This window comes from Elgaria multicarinata, chromosome 3 (assembly GCF_023053635.1).
Source record: "Elgaria multicarinata webbii isolate HBS135686 ecotype San Diego chromosome 3, rElgMul1.1.pri, whole genome shotgun sequence".
NCBI lineage: Eukaryota > Metazoa > Chordata > Lepidosauria > Squamata > Anguidae > Elgaria > Elgaria multicarinata.
In genome coordinates, this window is record NC_086173.1 from 126,609,653 (window position 1) to 126,631,717 (window position 22,065).

Sequence of the window (22,065 nt, forward strand, 5' to 3'; positions counted from 1 at the left end):
TCAACTGGTGCAAAACAGGGCAGCAAGGTTATTAACAGGGACTGGCCGGCGAGATCACATTACGCCAGTCCTTTTACAACTTCACTGGCTGCCAGTCCAGGTCCGGGCCCAATTCAAAGTGCTGGTATTAACATTTAAAGCCCTAAACGGTTTGGGGCCAGGTTATCTGAAGGAACGCCTCCTCCCATATGTACCTACCCGGACCTTAAGATCATCTACAGGGGGCCTTCTCCATGAGCCCCTGCCAAAGGAAGTGAGGCAGGTGGCTACTAGGAGGAGGGCTTTCTCCGCTGTGGCACCCCGGTTGTGGAACGAGCTCCCCAGAGAGGTCCGCTTGGCGCCTACACTGTACTGCTTTCGTCGCCAGCTGAAGACCTTTTTATTCACTCAGTATTTTAACACTTAATTTTAACTTAAATTTAAATTTTACTGTTTTAACTCTGTATTTTAATCCTATATCAACTTTGCTGTGTGGTTTTATCCTGGTTGCGCTTTTTATACTGTATTTCGTAATTGTGTTTTAAACTGTTGGGTGTTTTACTGTGGTTTTAATTTTTGTGAACCGCCCAGAGAGCTTCGGCTATTGGGCGGTATAAAAATGTAATAAATAAATAAATAAATAAATAAATAGTAGTAACTATGGAGGAAAAGAGGGGAAAGATGTAGGTGCTTGTTACATGTTTAAAGTAACGTATGCTTTGGCCCTCAGTTTCCCAAAGCGCACAGCTCTATGGAATTCACTACCACGAGACTTAGTGATGGCTGCCAACTTGAAAGGCTTTAAAATGGGGTTAGACAGATTCATGAGGTTAAGGCTATCAATGGGACTGTATACTACCTCTAGTAGGAGAGGAAATGGCTGTGTTCAGATAACACAATAGTCAATGGTGTGTTAATAGTCAACTCCACAAATGATTATCAAGGGGGTACTCCCCCCATGACATGATTATAATCAACCGCGGTGTGGATTTAGGCCAGTGTCGAGTTGACTATTAGTCAACGGTGTGTTTGATTGACACATCCTCTGCCTTATCTCCCTCCCCCTGGAATCCCATTAGCCATTACGAGGACTACTAGCTGGACTAGAGTGGCATGATAACCAATGGTTGGTCAAATAATCAACTCTGCACAGCACTGGTTATTTGTGTTGGTTATTTTGGCCAAAATAACCAACCATGGTGTGAAAAAGTCCTGACACAATAACCAAGCACTGACTATTTAACACACTGTTGGTTATTGTGTCATCCGAACCCAGTCAGTATGTCTATGTACACGAATTGCTGGGAGGCAGCTGTTGTACTCACGTGGGTTTCCTACAGGCAATTGGTTGGCCAGTGTGAGAACAGAATGCTGTACTAAGATAGGCCTTTACTTTGTATTTCGTTATGTTCTTAAAGCACACTTTAGCTTTTCTTGTGGCACAGCAATGTGTCCTAGCACACAGTTGTGGAATCATTGCCTAACTATTACTACCAGGAACATTTATCCAGTTGTAAGAGGTAGTGAAGGGGGTTCCAAGGGATGAGGGGAAGTGTGTACCTCAGTCATTCTTAAGAGGCCACCCATGCATGAAGAGCCAAGTAGTGGAAGAGTTACCACAACTCATCCTCTCACATTTCCCAGGTTCCTCTCACTTGGTTAATTTCTAAGGATTTAATCCTTAGAAATTAACCATGATGGAAGTTGCCACTGTTTAAACTTAGCACACTTGCCAATCCTACATGCATAGTGACTGTTTCTGGCATTAATCAGCAGGGAAGAAAAGACACTGTGCACATGATCAGAGGCAGAGGAAAAACTAATAAGACAAGACCCAAGGCCAAAACCTGGATCAAAATTAAGCCCAGCTCACACACCAGCAATAACAAGAGGCAGCAGCCAACGTTGCCCATCATTTAATGCTCGTAAAAAAGCACAGCTCTTAGGTTTAATGCATATACTTGAAGGGGGGAATTGCCAATTTACCATTCATAACTAGGGATTGACAGGTCTTGCCAAGATTGCCAAATTTTTAAGGTCAAGCTCATTCCATCCCATTTCCCCACAGGTTTGCAATTTTAAAATAATCCATATGGAAATTCATTTTTTGTCTGTATTTTCCCTAATGTGCACATTTTAAAAATATGCACCCCTTCCTCGCAGTACTTTCCATTGCTGTAATACAGTTTTGTGTATACTTTTCTCAATATACACATTTTATGCACACGTTTCTCAATATATACATCTGCACACTTTTCATGTGTATTATTCTTCCTCTCCCCCCACCCGTCCCTGAGCTATACCATAAACTTCATAAAAAAATCTTCTAGTAGCTCTGCATTTAGGCTCACAAAGTGCAAATTCGGTACATCTGTAGGAAAAAAAATCCATGGCATAATCAATTTCTCACCCATCCCTATTTATAACAGCAGGCCAACTACATGTACTCCCTATATCTAACACAGAAGCTTATTATCATGAGATGAATCCCAGGAAAGACTGCTCCAGTTTAGATCTCTCTCACACACACACACACACGTCAATGCACCAGTTACACACCAGGCATATTCTATGGAAGATTTCACATTCGAGCAATTAAATAATCAGTTGTCTTGTCCAATGTCCAGGAAAACTGCCATCCTAGATGCCATTGCAGGTGTTGAGAAGAATTCAGCTTAACAAAGCGAGCCATCCTAAACAAAGCAACTGGTGCACCTGACAACACAACAAGCAGAATCCAAATCAGCATTTCCCAAAGTGTGTGATGGGGTGGAAGAGGGTGCTGCTGAAGCGTGGTCTAGAGGAGCTGAAATGGGCCTTAAAAAATTAAATCACTACACTAAATGCATCCAGCATCAGGGAAAATATAGGCTATGAGCTTCAATTAACTCCAAACAACTATACTCCTGGGTGACATTAAAGATCAAATCCCTAGAGATTTAGTGGCGATGGTGAATTGCATGTTAATAGCTGCAAGGATCCTCTTAGCAAAAGCTTGGCAATCAACGTGCATAGCGTCTCTCGTACAACGGAAAAAGAAGATATGGACTGTCACGGTAATGAATAAAGTAACAAGTGACTATGGGAAGGAAGAATAACTCCATCCAGACTTCCCCCAAAAGTATCCATTACTGAAATACATTCTGGACAGGTGATTTAGCAACTATAGATACACTATATATGTGTTAAGTTGGTGTTGTAGCTGTTTTGAATGACTCTATTGGAAAACAAAACAAAAAATAATATACAATGAAAAAATGCATCCATTACTTATGCCTGGCCTCAACTTCAAAAGCATGGGAGAAGTGTGCATTGCTGTTATTCTCTGCCGTGTGCTGAAATCGGCTCCATTCCTTCATTGTTACACTGCTTTTCAGTGCTGGAAAAGGCATACTTCTAGGTGTGTGGGAGGCGGGGGGGGGGGGACTAGAAGCAATGTCTTCTGGAGAGAGGCTTATTACCCACCCTTCGCTAGGTCGCTCTTGCCGTTACAGTTTAATGAGTAGGAATAGGGTAGGAATACCCCACAATACTGGCTCCCCATGACAGCATCTCACTGGCACAAATAAACTCCACTCCAAAAAATATCACACCAGCCCTAATACTACATCAGAGAACCCAATTAATGCAGCTTCCAACGCTGAAGCTGCACACCTCTGGAGCTAACACCACATCACAGAAGCAAATTAACACACACCGTTGCAACTCTGAAGCTGCGCAACCCCAGAGTTAACAGCACATCAGAGAAGCGAATTAACAAAGTTCTGGAGTTGATTAATGCAGGAAGCACATAGACATTTCTTAATGGAGTGAATGGGGAAAGGCCAGCCCACATCACAGCCAGGTCACAGGCACGCCCAGGATTTAATGCGGAGGCAAGGGGACACATTGCAGATCAAGCACCTGTGGGGGGGATCTACACTACTGCTTTTAAATCGGTTTGAAAACGTTTTGAAACCTGTATATGCAGTGTGTCCTGGGCCCCAACAGTTGTCAAAACTGTTATAAAGCGCTTTAAAGCAGTAGTGTAGATCCCCTCAGAGACACTTTAACTAAAAAAAATGGAGTAAAAGAATTATCTGATACTGTGCTTTTTCCAGGCAAAAGCGGCTGGTTGGAAGTGCTCTGGCCATGACATCATGTGCTGCAAAGTATCCCACAATGCAGCCAAGCTGCAGGAAAAAATCAGTGAAGCCAGCCCCTCCCCCTCCCGCTCAGGGAAGGGAGGCTCCATGAAATATCTCTCCACTCCGCACCCATTAGCCCATGGTACTGGGTATTTATGCACCAAGATTCCCTGAGTCAGACCAAACGATGCCTGGCAGAGGCAGAAGACACAGAAACGTTACAAGTGCCCAGAAAACACAATCCTATCCCATGTTTTGAGTGACCAGGCAAAAAAGGTGGCGGGATGCTTAGAGATATGAACTGGGCTATGTCAGTGTTGTTAAGGAGATGCCTGCTCATGGTTCTAGGAAACCAACATGTATCATTGAGTTTAAAAGTACATAACTAGAGACATAATCCCAAGGAAGGAATAGACAGCCCTGAGTTTCCTGGGCTTCTCCACTAAAATCCTGCAGCTTCCATTTTATTTATTTATTTATTACATTTATATACTGCCCCATAGCCAAAGCTCTCTGGGTGGTTTACAAAAGTTAAAAACAATAAACATTAAAAACAGATATACAAAATTTAAAACAACCAAAAGTATAAAAAACAACAATATCCATTTAAAACAATTTTCAGAGTCTTTGTGGGTTTAATGATTGGCAAAATATGTACGCTACCCCTGGTACAGGAATAGCGGCTCCCAGAAGCATCATTTTTGTCCCCAAACTGTGGCACAGGGATCAGAAGACTGGGAAACATTGATCTAGATAACAGTCGCCTTTTGACACAACTCAAAGTCATGGTTTAGTGAACCAGTGTCTTACCATACCATGATAGTGAATAACTCTACTGAGCAAACTACATACACAGAGTATGTTAGCATGCCCTCAGAGGTTTGGTTTAAGTATTTGGTTTAAGTATCTAAATGTATATTTTTCTGTAGTCTAGAAAGTAGACTGGCATCACATTTGAATGCTATACACAATCCTTCTCCCAGATTACTTATGTTTTCAGAACAGAGAAGTTGTACTTTTTTTAAAGGATCCAGACCCAAAGAAGTAGAGACTTGAGCCATATGGAACAGTGAAACTTATCTAGCAAACTTTAGTATATACCACCAACTGTTATACAAAGTAAGACTATGGATAAATTGGAAATCTCATTTACTAGCATGACAAAACCAGCACAAGCCATGCACCATTTCACAAAATCAGTAGTATGTGGTTGCACAAGGGAGAAATAACAAAACTTCACAGGAAATCCCAATACTCATTTCAAAATACAGAGAACTGATGCATGTGGGGTGAGGGTGGGGTTACAAATACCAATGGTTTTGGAGAGAAGGAAGGTGTGGCCTTGCTTAGGTTCACCATTTCCTCTTTCTCCTCCATTCTTAAATAACTAAAGAACAATTTGTAGTTTAATCTATCGCCGCTGATCCGCATTAGTAGCAGACTGTGTAGCCTTGCTGCAAATAATTCCATTTTTAACACCATACAAGTTTGGGGCACAAGTCTAAATTCAGACACCAAAAAGGGGAAGGTGTGCATGCTTTTTATGCTGGAGGGCAGATCTGGACTCCAAATCATAATTACTTAGCAGGTAGTTTCACTTCTGGTTTATGATATTGCATTACACTGTTGTGAATACAGTTGCTGCATCACAATAATTGTAGCAGTAATTAAGAATCATATCGAAGTAGAGTTTTAAGGAAAGGGTTCCCCACTTCACTGCAAGCTTTCAGGTAAAATTTCCGTATCAAGCCCAGCTCAAGCTCAGCGGTATCCTTCTCAAAGTACTACTTGTCCGCTCATGTAGATGCCATTCCTGCTTTTATAGAGCCTTAAAAAACCACGAACTTTTATTCCACCATTGAGATTTTAGCAGAGGTGGAACACTTGTTGCATATGTGTGTGCAAGGGGTGTGCCAGGTGTGCCCAGGCAAACCCTAACATCTCAAACAATAAGCATCTCCTCAATCCTCCCCTCACCTGCAACAGCCCTCCCACAATCAGGCAAGCCAAACGCATAGAAGGGCATCAGTGTCTACAGTGTTTAATAAATAAATGTCCTTTATGACTGAATATTCAAAAAATGATCAACTTTAAAAAATAAAATTTCCTGGGTCCACACCCCAATGAAATGTGCAGTGCACGACTAGGACTTGTTGACTGGTTGCTGTTTTGTAATACTCATTTCCTGGGCTTCCATGCTGTGTGTCTACATAGTAGCTACCAGCCAGCTGTCTCTCTCCTGCTGCAACTATAGGAGTGTCATTATCAGCATTATGGCTATATCAGGACATTTGTGGCAACTCAGATAGCAGGATGTTTTTTCTTACTGGGAGGGTTTGCATATAATGCTAAGGTTAGTTTACGAATTTAGCTGTGCTCCCTCCTCCTCCAGCATAGCCATGAGGGGTAGACTGGGGGCTTCCATTTAAGATTAACTACAGTTTCGTGCTACACCTGAGATCTAAACTATAGTTAATCTTAACTAGGGTTTGTTGAAACAAGGCAGGTTCATTACCCATGGCTTGAAATTAGCTTGTTTCAACAAAGCATAGTAAAGATTAACCACAGTTTGTTAGGTTCAGATGTAGCACTAAACTGTGGTTAATCTAAAATGGAAGTGAAAGCTTCCAAGCTCTTCCTCAAACCCATGCTCATTCTTATAATGATAAACAATGGTTTAGCACAGCCTTCCCCAACCTGCTGCCCTCAAGTTGTGTTAGACAACACCTGCCATCATTCCCAACCTCAGCATAGCCAATTACCATACTGTCTGTGGATGATGGGATCTATAGTCCCACATGTCGGGGGGGCACCCAGTTGGAGAAGGCTGGTTTAGAACTATGTCAGAGCAAGTTCACTGTCTCACCTCATCCCACTAAGTGCACCCATGTAGGAGGTGCCAGCTTCTATCCCTGGCATTTTCAGGTTGGGCTGGGAGAGGCCCCTTCCTAAAATTCTGAAGGAAGCTGCTGCCAGTCAGTGCAGACAATACTGGGCTGTATGGTTCAGTGGTCTGGCTCAGTAAAAGGAAGCGTTCTACTTTTCTATCATCCAGGCACAAATTTTAGACACAGACTTTTAATAGCAGTGGTTGATTAATCACTAGGCAGGGTAAGGCTGCACAAGTTGGAATACTAATAAATAGTATCAAATGCTTGATTATTTTGCTTGTAATTACAGTGGGGGGTAATATTTGGATTTTTCTGCCTTAGGCAACAAAATATTTTGAGAAGTATCGGATTATTAGACTTTAAAAAGAAATCAACAGGAAGGAAAGGAACACACCATTGTGAAGTATGTAGCTTTTAAAAAAGTCCAGTTATTGTAGTCCAGGAAACAACTAAATATTTAGATTGTTAGACTAGTTACCAAGACCCTCAGAACTAGCCAGCTGCAGCTGCCCATCTTTTGACCATTTAAGACCATCCCCAGCCAAATCTGCATGTGTGTTTATATAATACATCCTTTAACTTATGTATCAAGTTAAAAAAATAAAGCTTAAGAGAAGGAAGAGCCAACACACTCTCAAATTACTATTACAGAGGCCCATTCTAACACAATAACACATATTGTTAACAATAAATAAAATAACCAGTATTTTTTCAAGGTGGTTGTTTTCAGATAGGGGGAAAATAGCAATTTATCCAGATGAATGTTAAACCAAGAATTTTTAAGATGTGTTGATTGTTATTTTGATGTTGTATTGGTATATGCTCTTTTAATTATTTTTAGGTATCTGATTTATACTGCATTGTTGTACTAATGTTGTTCCCTGCCTCGATCCAAAGGGAGAGGCGGATAAGAAATATTTGTTTTTATTATTATTATTATTATAAAATTATCTTGAATCCTCAGAATTTATTGACAATAATAAAAATGCAGTTACTTTTGCTAACTGAGATACAACATTAATAACATTTTGTATCCTTACTGATGTCAGGGTAACCTAAGTGCAGAATGTTTTGTTTTGTTTTGTTTTTAAGAAAAGGCCCTGTAAGATCACAATCTCAGAGGCTTCCATGTATCCAAAGCCCTGCCACCATGGCAGGAGGAGTGGTGGAGGTGATCTTCAACTCCCTTCCTCTGATCATTGCAGTTCTCACTAGACGGGCTTTCTCACCCATCTAGCAACCGTTCTTTGGAGGAGGGGGGGGAAGGAGGCTAGAAGAGGCTCAGGATAGCTCATATCCTTGCCTCCTCCTATTACCGCCCACCAGAAAGCCCCTTTCCCTGCATCTCTCTGGAGTCAGTTTTCCGACCTTGGAGGCCAACTGGCGTGGTTCTTTCCATGCTGGCTGTGATGGGTCAGGGGAGCAGGGTGTTGGATATCTGACTCCCCCTTCTGAGTTTGGAACACTGTCTCTGACCTTGGAACAGGGAATTCCCATTGTTCTATGCCCCCTCAGACAATGCCTGGGGCCATAAGATTGTTCCCCTCCACTGGTTTAGACTTAGGCTAAGAGGATGAGCTGGTCCAAATCTTATTTAAGCTATGAAGTAATCAGAAGAGCTTAGATTTTAGCCCATATTACAGATGAGAGGTTGAATACCTCTATTTCAGCCTCTCATCCATAATATGGGCTAACACACACATCTGCCTTACAAGGAATCAAGACCTGTCTTACAGGGTTGTTGGAAGTCAGGGGTGGACAACTTCTCGTCCTCCAGCTGTTTTACCCTACAACTCCCATCATCCCTCTCCACTAGCTACACTGGCTAGGGCTGATGGGAGCTGTCGGCCAAAACATCTAGACAGTTACCCACTCTTGTTCAAAGGTTTACTGAGCAGAGCCCAAAATAATAGTTTGTGTACCTTGTCAGAGCCTCAGAAATTAGACAGGGGTGGGGAGAAGGAATTATTGAGAAGACAGGGCAGTGCACCTGTTCCATCTTACATGCACCTTCTAGTGCAGGGCTGCGGAATTTGAAGCCCTCTACCTCCTATCTGCCCCAAACAGCAATGCCAATGGTCAGGGATAATGTGAGTCATATTCCAAAACCATCTGGTTCCCCACCACTGTTTTAGTGGCTATGCCCGAAGCCACAGACTTTTAGCTCTGAGGACTACATATGATGCTACCTTAGGGATTGGGGACCACACACATGTACACATGTACACACACACACACACACACACACACACACACAAGCAATCCTGATACAAATTACTGTTTCCTTGCTGCTAGCAGTGGTGGGGAAAGAGCTGTCTGTATGAGGACCTCTAAGAGAGGAAACATAGAGGTGGGGGGAATTTGAGGGATGGCCAGGGCACTGTTGCAGGGGGGCACAGGTTGTGCCCTTCTGCCCTAGGCTAAAGTTATGCAGTCCAAACTACAACAGCAACTACATCGTTTTCTACTGAGCACTAGATTAGGCATTTGAAATCTAGTAATGATGTTGCACAGATTTTGTGACGGTTCAGTCTTAAAACATCCAAGAAAATATAGTTATGTTGTGATGGAGAGCTTATGGCCTCAGAGCATCCTTATTTCAGCAGTGTCTGGAAACTATAGGTCGACAGTTTCTAAAGAACTTGGCAAAGATGCAATATTGACTAAGTCAATATCCCATTGATCTGAATACCCAACCTATAGAACTAAGAAGGTCACTGGAGGTGAAGTCCAACCTTGGAAGAAAAGACTATCCCCCATCACAAAGATCGAAAGACACTTTATTTAGGTGATGTGAGATGGGATGCAACTTTTACTAAAGGCTTGATTTATATAAAGTGGTATATTGGTCAACATCAAATTCCTATGTACAATTTTTTTTTGCTTAGTTTCTAGCTCATGTATGCTCTTCACATCAACCAAGCATTTTAAAGGACACTTTGAATATATGCGGACACTCCTATAGACTTATAAATAGTAAGGAAAGCAAGGGGAAAGACAATCACAGCCACCATAATACTAATTTGCCCAAAAGGGTCCAGAGGAGATCCAGGAAACTACAACCCCATTAACTTAATATCTGTTCCAAGTAAAATGGAACAAAACATTACTAAAGCTAGAATTGAAGAAAGTCTTGCTGAAGAAGAATTAGTATGACTTTTGCTTAAGGAAGTCCTGCCTAACCCGTGTCTTCCGAAGACTGCTTCAGGAATATTATACATGTACACTGGATGGTTCAGGAGGTTTTGACAAAGACTGGGTTCAGACAACAACATTGGTGGTTAATTAGTCAACGGTTAGTTATTTAACCCACCAAGAGTTATTGTGTTGTGTAGAGGGAGGTTTTTTTTTTTTAATAAATGGTTGTTTGGCTGAAATAACCAAAGCAAATAACTAACACTGTGCAGAGTCGGCTATTTGAATCACTGGTGTTGTGTGGAGGGCACCACTGGTTATTTCCTCAGCCACCATTGGTTATTTTGTCAGCCACAGGTCACAAGACAAGAGTGGTCAGTGATGGCTGCCGTTCCTAGTCCAGCTGGCAGGATAGATTTTTGGCAGCAATGGCTGATGGGATACTAGCAGGAAGACTGAGGGGGGAGGGCAGGGGATGAGTGAGTCAACTCAGCATGGACTAATAGTCAACTCAATGCTGATCCTAATCCACACCACAGCTGATTATCATCATGGTGTGTAGGGAGTACACCCTAGAGAAACAACTGTTGAGTTGATTATTACCCCACCGCTGACTATCAAGTTGTCCGAACAGTCTATAAAAGGCTCCTGAGTAAATTTAGAAGTTAAGGGATAAGAGGACAAGTAACTGGTCAAAAACAAGCAGTAGAGAGTAGGAGCACATGAACAATTCTTGCAATGGAAGGAAGTAAAAGTGAAGTCTGTGCAGTGATATGTATTGAGAGTGGTGCTATTTATTTTACTTTATTTAATCATTACATTTCTATTCAACCCAATAGCTGAAGCTCTCTCTGTACTTTAATTTGGGGGTGAGCAGTGGTGGTGGGGGGTGAAGTTGAGATAAGGAGGAGGATGGTGAGAACTCAAGCGGACGCAAAGAGTTCCAGAAGGACCTTTACAAGAGGGGTGGCAATAAAAGAGCAGATGTTTAATTTGCGCAGATATAAAATAATTACACACTGGGGTTCACTAATCCCAACTTCATATATAGACTGATTGAATATGCGGGTGGATTCCTGCATTGAGCAGGTGGTTGGACTCGATGGCATTATAGGCCCCTTCCAACTCTACTATTCTATGATTCAGCTATTCCCTGGGAAAGAGATCTTGGTGTCATGGTGGAAAGTTCTATGAAAAGAAATGTCATCTCAGAGTGCTCTGTGTGTGTGTTGGTGGAAGTTAATTCCATGCTATGGATTATTAAGAAAGCGAATGAAAATAAAACTCAGTATCACAATGGCCTTATATAAATATATGGTGCAGCTATATTTGAAATACTGTGTACTTTTCTAACCAATTCATTTCAAAGAAAGAAAATGGAGGGGGGAAAGACATCATAAAGCACTAAATACACATAAAACCCAACATAAATAATAAATGGTTGTGTATCTCCCCTATCCTGCTTTGGGGTGGGATTGTGGCTATGTTTATACAGATAGTTGCCCTGGCACTTGGCAGACATTTCTCATTTTGCCTTTTGCTTCATTCACACTGTCAACAGGTGCAAGTGGTCTCATTTTAAGATGAAGTACTTCTCCTTTTGTCTGTGGAGGCAAATATGTGCAAATAGCACAGGAGTGACGTACTCAATTGCTCAATAACCTCAACAGAATTATACAATTTGCTACTGCTTGTGTGAATGGAGACGGGATCTTCCCCACCCCGGGCGCCGCTCCGACCTACTGGTACAACATTATAACCCACCTACAGAATTGCCTACGAGTACCTAAACTTCTGGGTCAATCTGGAAGGTGTTTGGTTTTTTTTAATCCTTTCTTCTTCTTTTTTAAAGGGTCCGTTAACACTGAAAGCACCCTTCCTCGTGTCCTTTCCACGTTCACTCGAGCGACGTTGTGTCAGCTTTCGTCCGCTCGACTCACACGCAATCGAGTTAATAACTTCGGAACTCCCCAGAAGTCAAAAGTTGGCTGCCAAAGAACCGTCAGGTTCGAGCAAGACGTTGAGCTGCTTTGGACGACAACAGACATCTAAGGAAGAGCTGGCAGCATTTCCACGAAACAAGGATTGTTTTAAAGGGAATACGAGAGGATGTCAAACGATACATCCTTTTTCAGACCTCTGGGAAGCAACTGTGGTTTAATCCGTCTTGCACCAAGCACCAACCACACACACACACACACACAAACACACACGCGTCGCATCCGCCCCCTTATCGGTTTGCTGCATCAGTAGCCATGAAGTTTTAACTAGCTGAGGACACAGTTTTGCCTCAACAACGCCTTTCAAGAGAGGTCGGTGTCTTCTCTGACTCTCTTCCCTGCAGCTTCAAGAGTATATTTCTGCTGCTGACAAGAGTTACAAACTTAGGCGTGGGGAGGGAGCGGGGGGGGGGAGGGAGAAGAGCGTCATTTGATCTGTTGCCTCTTTCCATCTCCAAAGCCACAATCCCTTCTGTATAAACAGGATCAGGGGAGTCTGATAAGAAAGGGGAGTAAACACACCCAAAGCGGGATTCAAAGGGCTCCAAACGAAGGGATTCCGAGAAGCTTGCAAAGCAAGCAAGTCAAGAAAAAAGAAGTTCAGCTGTTGCTGGTCTCGGTCATTGCCCTGTCGCCGCCGCCACCCGCTTTGCCTTTACCTGATTGCATAAGGGGCTCGGCTCGCCCTGGAGCTGGAGCGAGGAGTGGGTTATTAGCCGCTTTGTAATCCCATGTTCCCGAAGGCAACCCTTCCCTCCTGCCGAGTTCCGTTAGGGATGCAGACTCCACAGCCCCCGCTCCAGCTTAACCCTCAAGGCAAGAGCTGGCTCAGCAGCACATCCACATGGTTACTGCACTTCACACGCTCGCTGCAGCTGATTATATACTCCCGACCGGCTCCACGGGCAATGTAGTCCCCGGCGAACAGATCACGCCGCCCACTGCTAGCTAACGGAGCTGCACGGGAGGACTACAGCTCCCAGCATGCACCCGCTGTAAGGGTGGGCTCCTCAGTAAACCGGGCGATGTTACAGTCTGTGTCCCATCAAAAGGAATGTGTTGCAAACGACCGGTGGAAGCCAAAGAACTTTCTTGAGCGATCATTGGCTGAGCAACTTCTTTCTCCCCTCTCCCCCCCCCCACGCTTCCGTTACTTAATTATTTGGATCGGAGACTCCTCCCCATTCCAATAAACAAAGGTGGGGAGGAGATACCTCCCCCTCCCGCCCCCAATATGTTTTCATTCAGTTTCATAGAGATGCTTCCAAAGGAATTTTGTTTGGACCATTTTCCCCCAAAGACTTACAGGCTGACATTTCTTTAAAAAAAAAAAAAAGTTTTCTTGAGCCAGCCAAGAATTTCAACCATCTGTGACATTAAGAGAGACTGTCTGTGACTGTTTTGCTGCAGAACTGAGCAACATCTGTAATATACATTTAAACCTCATTGTAATAACTTTTTTTTTAAAAAAAAATGAAGGTCAACAGAAAGATGATTCATTAAGGGTCAGCCAGATAAACAACTGTGTAGGAAGCAGATACAGAAATGTGTCAGTGGGTATAGGAGAGAGCAGTCTGAAGGTACTTCCAGATGAGCCTTTATTGTGCAATTGCCCGGCCTCATTCACGAAATGTCCAGGTGATGTAATTTTCTATTTGCAATTCTCCCGTGCTTTCGCAATGGCCTTTTTTTGTTTTGTTTTCATACCACAGAAAGGAAAGACTGAATAGATGCACAATGGCTTTTGATTTGTAGCACTACAAAGCACTTTCAGTTGTGCATCACCAACATAATGAAAGAGGATTAAGAGCAGTGCTGCTAGATCGGACTACAGTTCCAATTAGTTCAATGCCCCGTAAGAAAGAAAAGCCTATCTAGTCCAGTATCATGTTTCCCACAATGGCCAAGCAAATGCCCTTGGGAAGCCCACAAGCAAGTCAAGTGTTCCCTGGCAACTGGTACTGAGACATACTACCCCTGATATTGGAGGTAATACATAGCCATTATGTCTAGTAGCCATCAATAGCCTTCTCCTTCATGAATTTTTCTAATCTCCGTTTCAAGCTATCCAAGACGGCAGCCATCACTACATCTTGTGGAAGCAAATTTCACAGTTTAACTATGCGCTGTGTGAAGCTCTTCCTTTTATCCATTCTGAACCTCCCTCCATTCATGCATAAGGTGACCACCAAAAGACAAGAAGTGCAGAATCAGAAAAGAGAGCACCAGTTCGTATAAAATTTGCACGTGCTGATTTATATGTATTGATGTTAATTTAGAAATAATGACTACAATTTAAGTAGAAATGGAGTATAGCTCATCAAAGTGTGGAAGGCTGTGACCAGGGGACCTTTTTTGCCTGTCTGTTCAGTCTGCTGTCCAGGTGCTAAATGTTGATGGGCAACAGTTCTTATGATTATTCTAAAACTAGAATTCATATGTGTGTGTGTTTATTTATATGCTCTAGTAACACCATAGTGGCTGTGCAGTGGCACTGCATTGTTTAAGCGATACAGCCACCAACTTGCAGACACATCAGGATTCTACCCAACTGAAATTGCATGTTTTCAAAGTGCCAATTTATGGCAACTTTTACCTTTGCTCCAGGCTGTCCAGGGGGCATTGCAAAAAGCTCCAATTGGCTACAGGAGAGAGGCTGAAACTTTTGTTGTCACTGATGGGAAAGCACAGGAACACAGGGCAGGGGGGTGGGCTTTTCCAGCCGGATAACCCACGCTCTCTCCTGCCCTGTCTAGTTTTATCGGTTTAGCCTTGCAGCAGCAATGCTGCAGGCTTTTAAGCTGATGCCCTTCCAAAGAAGCATCGTATAGACACCTCCTTGGACTGAACTGAGTAGAACAGAGGACACCTTCAAATAGAGAATGGTCACCCTGATTCTACAACTAGCCAACCAGATGTTTCTGAAATGTCCACAAGCAGAGTATGAAGACAATGGCTCTTCCTTGCTGCAGCTCCACTCACCGGCTCCAAATTAGTTAGTATGCAGCCGGATTAGTTAGTATGCAGCTTCTGAACTTAGAGGATCTGTTTAGCTATAAAAATCCAACATACAAAACATTCACAAAACCCTGGCCTTGACTGCTTGTGTCTTTAACGGTAGATTGAACTGTAGAAATCGCAGACAAGGTTGGGTGTACATCTACCATAAGATATGGTTGAAAATCCAATTCACGATTTGGAAAACATCTAAAACCACCTGGAACCGATTCAGAGCTTCATGACTCCCATTGACTAGAGTTGGAAATGAAGCAACGATTATAGCAGGTTTTGCTGTTTGTCGGTATTGGATGGAATTTGCAGGCACCTTTACACTTTGCTACAAAAAAGAAAGAAAAAATCAAACTGCCAGGAACATTTTTATTTCTTGGCAGAACTGGTTGAGAATTGCAAGCATTGTTTCCCCTTCCTAGAGGATCAAGCCTGCCAAGTATAAGATGAATAGGTTCTGCACAATTTACAGTTTGGGTTTTCTAAAAAAAGTATGCATTTATTCCCTGTGTTCTTTGTGGGTAATTGTAATGAAAATGACATATAGTATAGAGGTCACCATAGCTAAGAAATCTGCAAAATTTCAGTAGGATAGGTGCAGCTGTTTTTATGGAAGGGAGGAATTTAAAAAATAGGGGGAGGGAAATAATTGTTTCCCATCTTTCTTGTTTTGTTTTTTGCACTTTGAATGAAAATGTAACACATCATAAAGGTGTCCCCAGACAGGTAACATACAAAAATTCAGAATAACAGGTGCGGAGCTAAGGAGTTATGATGGAAAAATAGTTTAAGGCTTTTTTGGGTGTGTGTGTGTGGTTTTCTGCTCAATTGGCACTTAAATTCCAGAAAGTGTAATAGAACAGGGATGGGTGTTGGATGTGGAGCATACAGTGGCAGAGGCAGAAGGACTTGAACAGCCAGCCTTTTCCAAGCAAGCGCCCATTGCTACACCGTCCCAGGTCCCACAGATTCCACCAAACCTCTTTTAATGCTCCTGGGAGGGAGAAATCGCAAAGAGCACTGAATACTGGAACCGTCCTGTGATATATTACTTCAACATCCCTCCCCCAAAGCACTGGGATTGGAGAGCCCTACTAAAGCTATTCACTGCAATTAGAAGCTTGAGCTGTCTGTCACAAAATTACACACCCTACTCTCTCTCCCCAACCTGGTATTTTCCTTATATAGAGAATTTAGGGAGAAATGTACCAGTCTTTGCAAACACACTGTCTAGATCCCTCCTAACTGTAAATGAACCTTGGGGTGGGTGAGTCAGATTTGGAGGCACTCTGTTTTGATTCAACATCTCCCAAAAGTTTTCAGATCATCTTGATTCTATTTGGAATTCTGCAGAATGAGCATCATCAGCTGCTAATGTCTGCCAGTTGCCAATCAAGCTTTCGTTAAGCACAGCTACAATGGAAGGGCCAGAAGTTGGCAAGGGTGAATGCAGGCTAGGGAGCACATGCAAGTACTGCTTTAGATGTTATAAACACACTCAAGCCCTGCAAACTTCTCCCACTGATCATAACACCAGAAACTGTTCTTAGGTGATGACCCTAATCACATTTGGAAGGAAGTTCCATTGAAATCCAAGTGTGTTTAGGACTGGGTGCTAGCATTGAGATCATATTTGCTCCAGCTGTAGAAGCAGCAGAGTTTCAGCATAATGAAGGTGGCAATCCTAAACATGTTTTCCAGGGAGTAAGCTCTATTTAGTTCAGTAGGCTCAGTTCTGAGTAGACATACATAAAATTGCACAGTTAGAGTAGTAAAGTGGGAGACAGATCTATCACGGGCAAAATCTCCCCAAAAGTTCTTCCAGTTCAACACAAGCTCCATTGAGCGGGAACCATACAAGAGCACAGCAGTTCAGTTTAATGGGGCTTACATAGGAAAGCTTCCAAACTCTCCGTGTTTATTAGTGGGAAGGAGGTTGCCATTTGAGGTTCCCCAGTTAGCAAAATGTCTTGGGGTGGGCCCTATCCTGCTTTCTGCTCTTAGAGCGCTTTGGCCATTGACATGTAATAAATAAAATAAATAAATAAAACATGCTGCTTTGCCACAACCATGCTGCTCATTTTGAGACTTTGTAGGAGATCAAGATGTGCAGGATCCTCCCTTGGAACAACTAACTCCATTTGATTGATTAATTTGGAAATTAAGTTAATTTCCAGCAAAGGTTTAATGGCTATAAGCTACTAACTACTGATAAAGATACACAGTAGGCCTCATGCAATTAACAGAACTAATCTTATTTAAATGCAAGCTTGCTGATTTAAGTGGGTTTGTTCATCGTACACTGTTTGAAGCTTATAGCACAGTGGGAGTCACAACTGGGAAAGGTGTCATTATCTATATAACAACATCAATGGGCATAATGTTTTTATAGCCTTTTTTAATGTCAGTGAGCTATAAGGAACATAGGAAATTGCTTTATCTACTTTATACTGCATCAGACCATTGGCCCATCTAGCCTGTATTGTTGACACTGACTGGCAGCAGCTCTCCAGGATTTCAGGCAGGAGGTTCTCCAGACCTCCTTGGAGATGCTGGTGATTGAACCTGGGACCTTCTGCATGCCATGAATGTGCTTTGCCACTGACTTACAGCCCTTCTCCGTAGTTGTCAGGCCATGTTCTCTATCTGCAAAATGAGGATTTCACAGCTCACAAGGTTGATATGGATGCAAAATGCAATTCACTTAGTAATGCACTTTGCTCAAAACAACTGTTAAAAATTACTTTTGCTCATTGACAAACCATTGGCCCATTCAGAAGACACCTTAAACCGTGGCTTTAACCACAGTGGTTAAGCCAGAAAGCCAGGCTTTGTTCAGAAGACACCTTAAACCACAGCTTTAACCATGGTGAATAAAGCAAAAAGTCTTATTCACCATGGTTAAAGCCATGGTTTAAGGTGTCGTCTGAACACGGCCTGGCTTTCTAGCTTAACCACCATGGTTAAAGCCATGGTTTAAGGTGTCTTCTGAATGGGCCCATTGTAATGCTTAAGTAAAATCCAAACACAGAAATAGCCAGATATATATGAAAACCATTAAAGATGTGCTGACCAAATACTATTCATCCATCCATATAGTAATAAAATCTGTGTTTGTTATCAAAATCCTGTGCCAACTCGTGCATGATTGAACTTTCTGAAGCACAGCATAGTGGTGTGGTCTGGGGTCAGCTACATAATACATGCTGTATAGAGGAAATTATGAATGCCACATAAAGATTGCAACATTCATAAATGGGCATGGCTTCCCAATATATGCTCACTGTGTGCATGAAGTGGAAGATACATTGCAGCCATCATGCAACAAACTGCATATGCTTTCATGTATTTTGCTATATCGGGGTGCTAATGTGTAGGAAAATAGTAACATTTAAATTGGTCCTTGCTCAGAATGTTACTATGAAAAGGGTAGAGTTTGGAGCCATAGCTCAGTCAGCCGAGGTGCAGATGTTTTGCATGCAGAAGGTCCCAGATCCAATCCTTAGCATCTCCAGTTGGTAAATACACAGCTGAGACTAGTTGCTCTGATTTCAGTGGGGACTGTGATTCCATTCTGGGTTTCAGTCAGCACCAGCCAGAACCTTGAAGGCACTATCGAAGGTGCTAAAGCCATTTTGGGACTAGGATTCAACATCTTGCATAACTCCTTTAGAATTCCGGCTGGTTCTGAATGAAATCCAGAATGGAATCAAAGCCCCACCAAAATCGGAGCCACCAGCCTCTCCTACAAATACCTTTTATTTAAATCTTGGAGAGCTACTGTCTGCCAAAGCTGGCACTGCTGGGCAAGGCTAGATGAACCAATGTAAGAAAGCTTCATATAACGTGGGGATCCTAGGCTTAAATCCCAAGCACAATGTTGCCTTCGGCAAGTCCCAGTCAGCAACGCCTAGCCTAACGGAGCTTGCTAAATTCATAATGAGAGTAAGGCTGCAATGCTATAAACAATTACCTAGGATTAAATCCCCTTGAACTCAACGGGACTTACTTCTGAAAAGTACAGTATGTGAACTAAGAATGGTGAAGCACTTTGTACAATGAAAATCACTAGAGGAATAATAGTACCTTGCCATGAAGAAAATCTCTTTCAGCTATAACGAATATATAATTTTACAGTTCTAGAAGCTTCCTCTGCTTGGCAACTCAAAGGCATGTTATCATCTTTTAAAATGTCAATTCTTAATAAATACTTCCCACCCATCCATGGGGGCTTCCAGATGGAGGGCTCCTATCACTCCCAGTCAAAAGTTATTGTGCAGCTATTCGGTCTTTTCTTCCTTAATAGATGTTTTGGGGGTAAGAAAAAAAGTTGGGAGAAGTGGTGGAAAAACACGGGAGAGTTACACACTGTCGTTGTCTGGTCTCCAAATTCTGCGAATGAGGCAGTGCGAATGCACAATTAAAAAACCTAAAAAACCTTTCTAGTGGCACTCTGACCTTTCATTGCTGGAGGAAAAAATGGGGATTGTAACTAGGAAGGGTTATATAACAACCAGCAGGTCCTGCTGTTGGCGCTCGCTGTTGTTTAAAAGTGTATTTTACCATAAATCCCACTAATAGGATTAGAGCCACATAAGTTGGTAAATTGTTCACAATGTCCTAGATCCCAGCTTTGTTTTTCACAGCCCCCGAAGGAAAGAACATGTTCCTCATTCAAATTCTTCTGTGACATCCCTCTTAAAGAAGCATTTAAATACACAGCATATTCACCCACAACCTGACAGGTCCTATACAATTTCATCAAACTGATACATTAAACAAAATGAAGGGAACTTGTGTTCAAGTTCCCATGTGTATTCTGGAGACAGACAGTTTTGTGCGAATTGCTTCCTTTTTGTGAAAAGTACTTCTTTTTCACCAGTGCTCTCCCTTGTGTGCATGATAAGGGGTCAGAGAGGCATTGTTGTACACCACTTTGATGGTCAAAAGCCTTGATGGCTTTTTTTAGCAGATAAGATGGTATATAAATGTCAATAATGAATAATACTACGAATAATAATACTTTTAATAAATAATAAGTATAGCTCCATCATGTGGGCTCTGTCATCACCGTTGTGGTATCCCTGCGTGGCGCTTATAAATGGGATGTGTGAGCTGTGCCTGGGTGTTGATTTGTGTCATATCTTATACTCTGTTAAGGTGACATGGGTGGGACAGTCACTGTCCTGTGTGTGTTTTCTAGATTACATTTCCCTTTTTGTTGACTTCAGTGGAAGAGAAATTCCTTGCAACAGTTCTGATGTCAAGTATAAAGTTGTCCCAGCAAGAGCAATACTAAACAGCACACAACTGCACACAGCTGCTAAAAAAACTCACCACCCCTGAAGCTTTCTGGAAACTTGCCTGGGATTTGAGTCAATCCAGCTTGGAGGACATTTAAAGATGTTTTGGGACAGAGGAACAATTTAAGAATTGCCTCACCTTTCTCCCATGGCACAAGCTCATTAGTGGTGTAATTATAGCGAGGTTCTGAGGAAGCTGTGGTGAAACAGGTGTAAAATTTGGAGTCCTGTAAAGTTTTCTCTCACTCAGCAATTTCATTGCCAATTCACGAATCTGTTTTTGTAACTATTACTCTGTTATGTATATATGGATGCAGACTTTATTGTTATACAGCTTGTTGCATAGTTCAGTCTTGTTACAAATTCTTTTATATTATATCAGTCTTTTTACCCCACTGCTTGGTCTGTTATTCTGATTTTGTGCAGTTGTGTGCTCTTTAGCATTACTCTTGCTGGGTTCTTGCAACTGCTGCCTCTATTTTGTGTTTTAAGTATACAGTTGTGCCATCAATAGGGGCAAGACTGTAGTTTGAAGGGATTCAGGATATATAACACACGTGTGCTCCTTTCCTATGCTCCATGAGGATGGCTTTAAAAGGGGATTGGAGAAATGAATGGGGTAAAAGCTTATCAAAGGCTATTAACCAAGATGGCTATATGGAACCTCAAAGGCTAGATACCACTGAATACCAGTTACTGGAGAGCAACAGTAGGAGACAGCTTTTGCCTCCGAGTCATGACTGCAGTCCTCCAGAGGGATCCAACCGGTAAGCATGATGCTGGACTGGATGGACCTTTGGGCTTATCAAGCAAGGCTCTTGTTTGTCATGGGCATGGACTCCCAATGTGGCATTTGCTCTGGTGGAAATGTGAGCTGATCATACTTTGCATTTCACACAGGGCAATATTAATAGGCCAATCATTATTGCAAAGTAAAAGGAACTTTAGCACAGCCTGAGCCCAAGAAGCAGCATGAGAAGTTTGACTTCCTAATTAAATTTGCACTCATTTGCTTTTGTTTTACTCTCTTAGTAAGGATGTCACAAAGCTGGAGAGACCCAAGACAGATCAACAGGCAGCATCCTTTTGAAAACTTTCAGTTATGGAAATAAGCTCCACTGAAATGAATGGGACAACTTTTAAGTAAGGTGTTTAGGTTCAGTGCCAGCTCTTGTCAGTAGTATGCTCAATCGGAGGCCTTACTTGGATTAAATAAAGCAGGCTGATTACATATGTAAAAGTTAGTTGTACACTTCTGTCATTTGATCAATGGCTGGTGAATGCACACTCTCCAAGAGAAAGCCACCACCAAATCAGAGTGCCATGGAGGAAGCAAGTGGCCAAGACTGAGTTATTCTGAATTAGTTGTTAACTCATTCTCTGTGAGATTCTGACTCAACTGTGATGAGGATTCCTTGCCAGTGCTCTGACACCACAATGCAGGGCAGGGTCAGGCGATTGCTTTCAAAGGGGAGGGAAGAGCAGAGGCCTCCCAGCTGCCATAGCCCCCACGTTGATCCCTAGACTCCCCAAAAGTCACTTGCTGAGCTGGTGGTCTTATGCTGTTTGGGGACCTGCTGTGTCCCGATCTTTCACTTTCTCATTCCGACCCAGCCAAAGT

General features: G+C 42.4%; 1 protein-coding gene across 1 annotated transcript in view; it reads right to left on the reverse strand.

Annotated features, from left to right (window-relative positions):
- The window catches only part of ITPR1 (inositol 1,4,5-trisphosphate receptor type 1), a 291,524-nt gene extending 278,536 nt beyond the window's left edge, over positions 1-12,988 (reverse strand). The window contains exon 1 of the mRNA XM_063121590.1: positions 12,792-12,988. The gene's annotated coding sequence lies outside the window, so the exon portion shown is untranslated. The remainder of the gene's footprint in view (positions 1-12,791) is intronic.
- Positions 12,989-22,065: the final 9,077 nt, after the last annotated feature.